The 8492-nt window shown below is 37.0% G+C and overlaps 1 pseudogene; it reads right to left on the bottom strand.

Moving 5' to 3' along the window:
• Positions 1 to 986: 986 nt before the first annotated feature.
• LOC116090645 lies at positions 987 to 8487 on the bottom strand (annotated as a pseudogene).
• Between the last annotated feature and the right edge of the window lie 5 nt (positions 8488 to 8492).

Below are 8492 nucleotides of genomic sequence, written 5' to 3' on the forward strand. Positions count from 1 at the left end.
TAAACTCGAATGTCCCATAAAAATACTAAGCTGAAAGCTATGACATATATGTGGAGGATCTGGTGCAGACTGTATAGGCCCTATGCTTCCTGCTTCAGCCTTTGTGAGCTCATATGAGCCTTGCTCAGTTTATTTAGAGGACCTTGAATAATCAAGAATTTTATCCAACTATACAACGTTTTGTTTTGTTTTAAACTTAATGCAGTTGTTCCAAGTTCATATCTCCCAGTGAATGAGATAGCATATGCATAGATTTAGGGCAGTTGTTCGTTTACCAATAAGGTCCATGACCTTAATCAATACTGCACTATTCTTCTAGGATATAAACTATTTTTCCTCTTTGTCTCTAAAATAGTGTATTCTAGTATGAAAACTTTACAAATGAAACAGTAACTTTAAATGGCATTAAGGGATGCTATTGGCAGATATTTTTCTTTTACAAAGGCAAACATACACTATAGTAAAATTCCATTATGAAAATTGTTAACTCAAACAACTGGATACCTAAAAGTCCTTAATGTTGGGAATTAATGTTTCTGTATCAGTGGTTCTATCTGCTTCTCCTGCTCCAGTTACTGAATTAATTAATTTCTCATATTCCCAAGAAATAGCTAGCAATATCTAGAGACATATATAGCTGACACAACTGGCAGAAATGGTGCTATGTCCTTCCCCCTGGACCATCTCCAAGTATTTCTTACCAGCACACACTGAATGAGTCTAGCTCCAGAGACTTACTGCAGATGATGCCATTATGGTTTGAAAATCCACACATGTGAATGTGTGAGAATGGCTAGAAAAGGGGTAACCGTTAAAAGACCTTGAAACACTACCTCTATAAAAAGTCAAAACTCCAAGTTGGACTAATGGGTTTAAAGACAAATTTTTTAATCCATTGCAAAATTTTAAAAGTGCTTAAGATTCTTCAATCCAGGGCTTCATATACACTAGGCAGAAACTCAGAGCACCACCCTAACCTCATATTATCAACATTTAAGACCTCTAAATTTCAAATGCAAATTATTTAAAAGGACTTGAATAGCAACATCTTACCCAGCTTCATCTGCCATTTCCTGAAGCAGCATATCCACTTGGTTCTAAAATAAGAAAACATGAATTCATAGTTTTGTAGTATTAGTTTTTGGGTTTGGTTTGGCTTGGGAAACTGATTTTCAATGTTTAAATAGGAGCTAGAGTGATGGCTCAGCAATTCAGTTCCTAGTACACATGTCTAGAGGCTCCAAAACCTGGGGGATATAAAGCCTCTGTCCTCTATAGGAACATGTTGTCACTAGTACACAGTTCCCTCATCCCCACATAATCAAAAGTAAAATAATAAATCTCTTGTAAAATAAAACAAACAACACACATACACATATAAGACACACAAACACACAAACTCCTTGCCCTGCAAAACTTTTAAAACAATCCTTAAAATTCTTTTTGCCACAAGAGGGTGCTACACTATTTCAGAGAGCAACTTGAATGTTAAGCTTTATTTTATTTTATTTTATTTTATTTTATTTTATTTTATTTTATTTTTACAGGAACTAAATATTTATTCAGAACAAATCTTAACAATTTATTTTACATTTTAAGCCAAAAGGAAATAGCAAAGCAGCAAAGAGGAGACAAAAACTGAAGAAGAAACAGTTTACTGTCTTTCACTTTAACTTGGTAACACTTAATTGACCCAGGCTCTGTCTTGGCCTGTTACCCCAAGAACCTTTTTCTAGTTTATAGTTCACTCCTAATTCTGGGTTGAAACCACCTTTCTCCTGAGGGTCAGAGGTAAAAGGCTGCAGATGAGCTTCTGTAGGGTTCCTAGTGGCTAAGGCAGAGGTGCAAATGTAAATGTCTGGTTAGTTTCTTTACTGAAGGGAACCATTTCTCACTGGTGACAGTGACAGTAGAAGGAGATGTCCCAGGGACATTTTAAGATGTGGTACTCCAAGGGTTGATGCTGGCAGTCTAGAGTGTGCTCCTGGTCCCTTCCTTCCCTAGCTCCAAGTACTATGAAGTGGTAGGACATGGTGTCTCTGCTCTTTCAGGAATGTTAAGCTTTAAAGCCTAATAGTGAAGTTGTCTGAACAATGCTGGCAGTCAGACTCACATCTCAGAGTAATGTAATACTGCAAGGGAGTAATCCAACTTCTAAAGCTCCATTATAATCCAGCTTAGTTGTATGTAATAGATTTAAATTAGCTTAGATTTATTATTCTATAAAATAACACACTTTTGACATTATATTTGACTTATGACAAAAATATTAACAGACAAAATATACTTACATTATGTATCTACAGCACAGAACCCTATGCAGGTTTGACTGTAGGCTTAGTCAATTGTAAAACATAAACATTCAGAGAAGAAATTGTGGCCATAATTTACAGACTTTTCACCTTACTAGTATTTCTACAATTCAGAAAGTGAACGACAGCACTTACAATGTGCTAGGCATTACTTGTAATTAAGAAGCAACTAATATTTTATGAGATGTTTGTATGTTATATGCAGACTCTAGAACTATAAATAGGGAAATAGCACATCATTCGGTTTTAATGTTCACTAGGCATCTTGGAACTAATCTCATATATGGATTTCGAGTTACTTTGTTATTGTTGCTTTCTTGACCCAGGGCTTCACTATGTAACTCAGGGTGGTCTGAGATTCCTAAAACTTGAGGTTCACTGGTTTCAAGCTTCTAAATCCTGGGCTTACAGGTGCATACCACCACAACTAGTCCTATATTGACACTTTACTACATTATAAGAGTTCTCAAAACAGGGGTTTGTTTTAGTTTTTTGTTTTTTGTTTTTTTTCTTTTTTTGGAGGGGAACCTGAGAAAGGAGATATTGTAAATAAAGAAAACATCTAATACAAAATAATAATAAAAAAACCCAAAAATACAAGTAGCATATAATCTAGCCATACCACTCCTGGGTATATACCTCAAGGAATTTAAGTCAGCATAGAGTGGGGAGGAACAATCATTCTGTAGCAATTCTCATCAAAATTGTAAGGTCTGTTTTCATAGAACTAGGTAAAAGATCCTGAAATCCACATCAATATGCAAAATAATGCATCTAGCCAAATATGTAAGGTATGAAAGATCAAAGCTAGAAGGAAAATGGCATCTGACTGCAAAACATGCCACTGAAACCTAGTAACCAAAGTAGGGTAAGACACTGGCCTAAAGAAAGACAGATTCCAATGGAATAGAGTAGGCCTATAGAAATAAACTCATGCCAATACTACAGATAAAAGAATTTTGAACAAAGGTGCTAGAGAAATGTCAGCCATTTCAATCTATGATTCTAAGAAAGCTGCATTCAAAATATTGAAATGTGATCTCCTTTCATGTCATATGAAGGTCATGGTGGAACAAAAACATAAATATAAGAGAATACTTGAAAACACCAGGGCAATACTTCAATATTTTTGGATGCTATCCAAAGCACAGAAAAAAGGACATATAGGATTCCATCATACTGAAAATGTGTGTACAAGAAAACAACTGGCAAAGTGAAGAGACAGCACAAAGCATAGCAGTATGTGTTAGCTGCTAATCCCTAATAGAATATACCAGGAACTCCAAAAGAATACAACAAATAAATCAAATAAATCAAATAAAATGGGGAATAGATCTAGATAGATATTTTTCAATAGAAGACTTACAAATCTCTAATAGGTATATGAAGAAAATCCTCAAACTCAGCAATCAGGGAAAAAGCAAATCAAAATAAGAATGAGGTATTGTCACAACTCAGTAACAATGACTCATATTAAAAAAAAATTCTAAATGCTGTTGGGGTGAAGAAAAGGGAAGCCTTGAACAAACTGTTGGTGAGACTGTAAATTACTGCAGGTATTGTAAAAAGGAGGCCTCTCAAAAAATGAGTAAGAGGCTATTGTTTGAGACTGAGCTACTCTAGGGGGACCTGAAAATGGGAAAATGCCATTTCCCCCCCAACCCCCGCTCACCACCCACCCCCTTCTGCTTACTGGCCTTGGCATTCCCCTACACTGGAGAGGACCCTCCATAATGGATTCTATAAGGGCTAAGTTCATTCTTATTTTGTAATTATTTACAATAGCTGTGTTATAGAATTAGCTTCTCTTTCCACCAACGGATGGATGGATAAAGAGCATATAGTAAACATACACAATAGAGAATTTTCAAATACAAACAAGAAAATTATGCTAATTTTCAGGAAAATCTGTGGAAATGGAGATGACTGTATTAGATGAAAGACTAAGAAAGGTACATCCAATAGAATGCTAATATCCAAAATATATAAAAAACTCAAGGAGCTAACAACCAAAAAAACAAACAACCTAATTAAAAAATGGGTTATAGAACTAAACAGAGAATTCACAACAGAGAAATCTCGAATAGTTGTGAAACATTTAAAGAAATGTTCAAAGTCTTAGTGATCAGGGGAAATGCAAATCAAAATAGCCCTGAGATTCTCCCTTATACCAATTAGAATGGCTAAGATCAAAAACTCAGGTGACAGCACATGTTGGTGAGGAAGTGGAGAAAGAAGAACATTCCTCCATCGCTTGTGGGATTGCAAACTGGCACAACCACTCTGGAAATCAAAGTGGAGGTTCCTCAATAAATTGGAAATAGATCTACCTGAAGACCCAGCTATGCCACTAATGGGCATATACACAAAAGATGCTCCAATATAGTAACTAGGACAGGTACTCAACTATATTCATAGCATCCTTATTTATAATAGCCAGAAACTAGAAAGAACCCAGATGTCCCTCAACAGAGGGATGGATACAGAAAATGTGGTACATTTACACAAAGGAGTACTACTCAGGTATTAAGAATGAGGACATCATGAGTTTTGCAGCCAAATGGATGAAACTAAAAAATATCATCCTAAGTGAAGTAACTCAGAACCAAAAGGACATACTAAAAAGTGGATATTAGCCGAAAAGGTACAGAATACCCAGGATACAATCCACAGAACTCAAGAAGGTTAAAGGTCAAAGGGCCCAAGTAAGGATGCTTCAATCCCACTTGGGAGGGAGAAGAAAGCAATCACAGGATTGGGGAGGGAGCTGGGTAGGAAAGGTGACAGGGAGGGGAAGTGGGGATCATGATCAGGTATTGGGGGGAGAATAGGACTGAAGCCCTGAGGGCCAGCAGAAAGAATGGAAACAGGCAACCTCTGGAAGTAGGAGGTGGGAGAAACCCTCTAGTATGTACCAAAGACCTGGGAGGTGAGAGACTCTCAGGATTCAAAGGGAAGGACCTTAGATGAAATGCCCTGCAATGGGGAGAGGGAACCTGTAGAGTCTACCTCCAGTAGGAAGGCAGGACATCAAGTGGAGGGATGGGGTTGCCATTGCACAATCAAAAATTCTGACCCATTAATTGTTCCTGTCTAAAAGAACTGCAGGGATAAAAATGGAGAAGAGCCTGAGGGAAGGGAGGTCTGGTCACAGGCCGAAATTGGGATCCATCTCAAGGGGAGGATCTAAGGCCTGACACTACTACTGATGTTGTGGTAGACAGGAGCCTAGCATGGCTGCCCTTCAAGAGGCCCAATAAGCAGCTGAAAGTGTCAGCTGCAGATACTTACACCCAACCAATGGACTCCTGTTGTTGAATCAGGGCAAAGCTAGAAGAAGCTGAGGAGGAGTGCAACCCTACAGGAAGACCAGCAGTCTCAACTAACCTGGACCCCTAAGATCTCTCAGATATTGAGCCACCAACCAGGCAGCATATACCAGTTGATATGAGGTCCCCAACACATATACAGCAGAGGACTGTCTAGTCTGTCCTTAGTCAGAGAAGAAGCACCTAATTCTGGAGAGACTTGAGGCCCCAGGGAGTGGGGAGGTTTGGTGGGGTGGGGACAAAGGTGGGGACATCCTCTTCGAGACAGGGGAGGAGGTATGGGATGAGGAACAGCCAGAGAATAGACTGGGAGGAGGATAATGACAGGACTGTAAAAAAAGAATAAAAAAATAGTAATTTTTTAAATTACCATTAGGAATGAAAAAAGACACATATGCCATTTTTCTCATATGAAGAATTAAAAGTTTAAAAGTAAAAAATAAGAGGAAATTAGAAGGAAAACATTTAAGTAAAGGTTTAGCAAAAGAGGTAAACAGAGGCAACAATGAGAAAAAAATGAATGGAAATGTAATAATGAACCTCATTTTATAGAATGAATATAGGCCTTCTGCATCAATATTATGGTTGTATAGCTTGGTGTTCTTGTGGGACTCCTAACATTAGGCTGTCTCTTTCTTTTGCCTGCTCTTGGGATTCTTTTCCTTCTCCTGGAGTGTCTTGTCCAGCACTGATATGAGGGAAGGTTTCTAGTCTTATTGTAATTTGTTATGCTGTGTTTGGCTGATATCCCTTCACCTGCTCTTTTCTGAAGGGAAACGGGAAGAGAGGATCTGGGAAGAGAGGAGGAAGGGTGGAGGGTCTGGGAGAAGTGGAGAGAGGGGAAACTGTGGTCAGGATGAAATGTGTGAAAGAAGAATAAATAAATAGTTACAAAGATATTAAATTAAAAAGCTAACATAGATGTATTTCATCTTCAGTAATCCTACATTTGAGCATATATACAAAGTGCATGAAACCACCATACCAAGTTGACACCTGAACTCTAATGCAATAAAATACTTCATAAGAGATAAGTGGCCATCAAAGAATAATGTTTACAAATTATGTAGGCTATACATTCATTCTAACACTTAGCTACATCCTCAGAACTTCAGAGTAGTCCATTTTTAAAAGATTTATTTATTTATTTATTTATTTATTTATTTATTTTCCCAAATGCTGCTTGGACTCCTGGTGGCCCCTCATAAAGTTCCTCCCCTCCACCCTCCCTTTCACCTCTTAGAGAGCAGCCCTCCCCAGTATCTGCCCACCCTGTGGCATCAAGTCTCTACAGGATTAGACTTATCCTTTCTTAGGGTAGTATCTTAATCTAATTCTCAAAGTTAGCAGCAGAGCAGGACTGGAAATTCAAATACCTTTATTTAATCCAGTCATCTTTCCAATTTACTTGTGTTTCTGAAATCTGGCTAATTATAAAATAATCTTGACATGATATAATGCACCTTCATAAGGAAAATATAGAGAAAAGGAGACTTGTATACCACAACTGGTGAAATGTACATTAGTATGGCCATTAAGGAAAACAATATAATCATTCCTTAAAATCTTAAACTACAATTTGACTGAGCAATCTCACAATAAGTTATATATTCTAAGGAAATGATAATATGTTAAAGAGGCATAAGTACTCCCATATTAATTGTGATAACTTTCACAAGAGTTATGAAATAGAAACATCTTAGATGTCTATCAACCAATGATTACAGAAAAAGAGCTCACACTGCATACAGAATACTATTTACTCCTATAGAACAAAAGTCTACCATTTGTGACAATATGGGTGAAACACAAAATGCTAAGTGGAATTATCTAAACAAGACAGACATGTAGTCCATAATATCAATTATATATACAAGTTGAGGGTATGATTGTGGTTATCAGAGGGTAAAGGAGATTAGATTATAGAAAAGGTTGATAAGTTAGTAATAAATAACAGTAAGGCTGGAGCAACAAATTTTTGTGTGCTGATATAAAAGGAGTAACTATGGTAACGATAATGTACATTTCTAAACACTAGAGGAAAGGATTTTCTATTTTTAAACCATTTAAAGATATCAAATGTATGAATAGATATGTGGGTACTGATTTAAACATTAAACAATATATGCATCAAAATATCATGTTACCAAAATATTATGTACTTATTAAATTTTACTAATAAGATAAGAGCATTAGCCAGCATGTGGAAACAGGCTCTAGATTCTATATATGTGATTTAATAAAATCACTAGAATTCCTAACCATACTAGGTGCTAGGTAACATTATCCTCTGAAACACTCTTAACAACCATCTGAGGGCAGAGCAGTAGCAAGCTTCCCACCTGCACTTGGGATATATTTTGCTTGTATAAGGTAAGGTGATGATTTATATTCATAAAACCATTATATTTTAAAAGTAGGTGATTTGTGTTTCCAGGTTGGCCTGGAATTTACTCCATGGCACAGGCTGGTCTCGACCTCTTAAAAATCTTGCCTCAGCTCCTAAGTACTATGATAGCAAGCATGTGTCACTATGGCCACATCAATTCAGCTTTAAGAAACCACTGAAAGTAAAGATGTTACTCTTACCTGTGGTGTCGTGAGGGTAGTAGTGCTACTCATTGTATCTTCCATTTGCTGTGTCTGGACATCCAATGTTTCAAACTGATGTTCGAATTTGTCCATTAAAGCAGAAATCTATAAAGATATTGTCATAAGAAAACTATATCCTGAAAAGATGCTAGCTTAACATCAAGTGAGAATGGTACTTCTTTATAGTTTACCTTCTCGAGGTTCATACTCCTCAATGTAGCATCCATAGATTTAACTACACCTGCCATGGATTTTGTCA

This window comes from Mastomys coucha, chromosome X, assembly GCF_008632895.1.
Source record: "Mastomys coucha isolate ucsf_1 chromosome X, UCSF_Mcou_1, whole genome shotgun sequence".
Taxonomy (NCBI): Eukaryota; Metazoa; Chordata; class Mammalia; order Rodentia; family Muridae; genus Mastomys; species Mastomys coucha.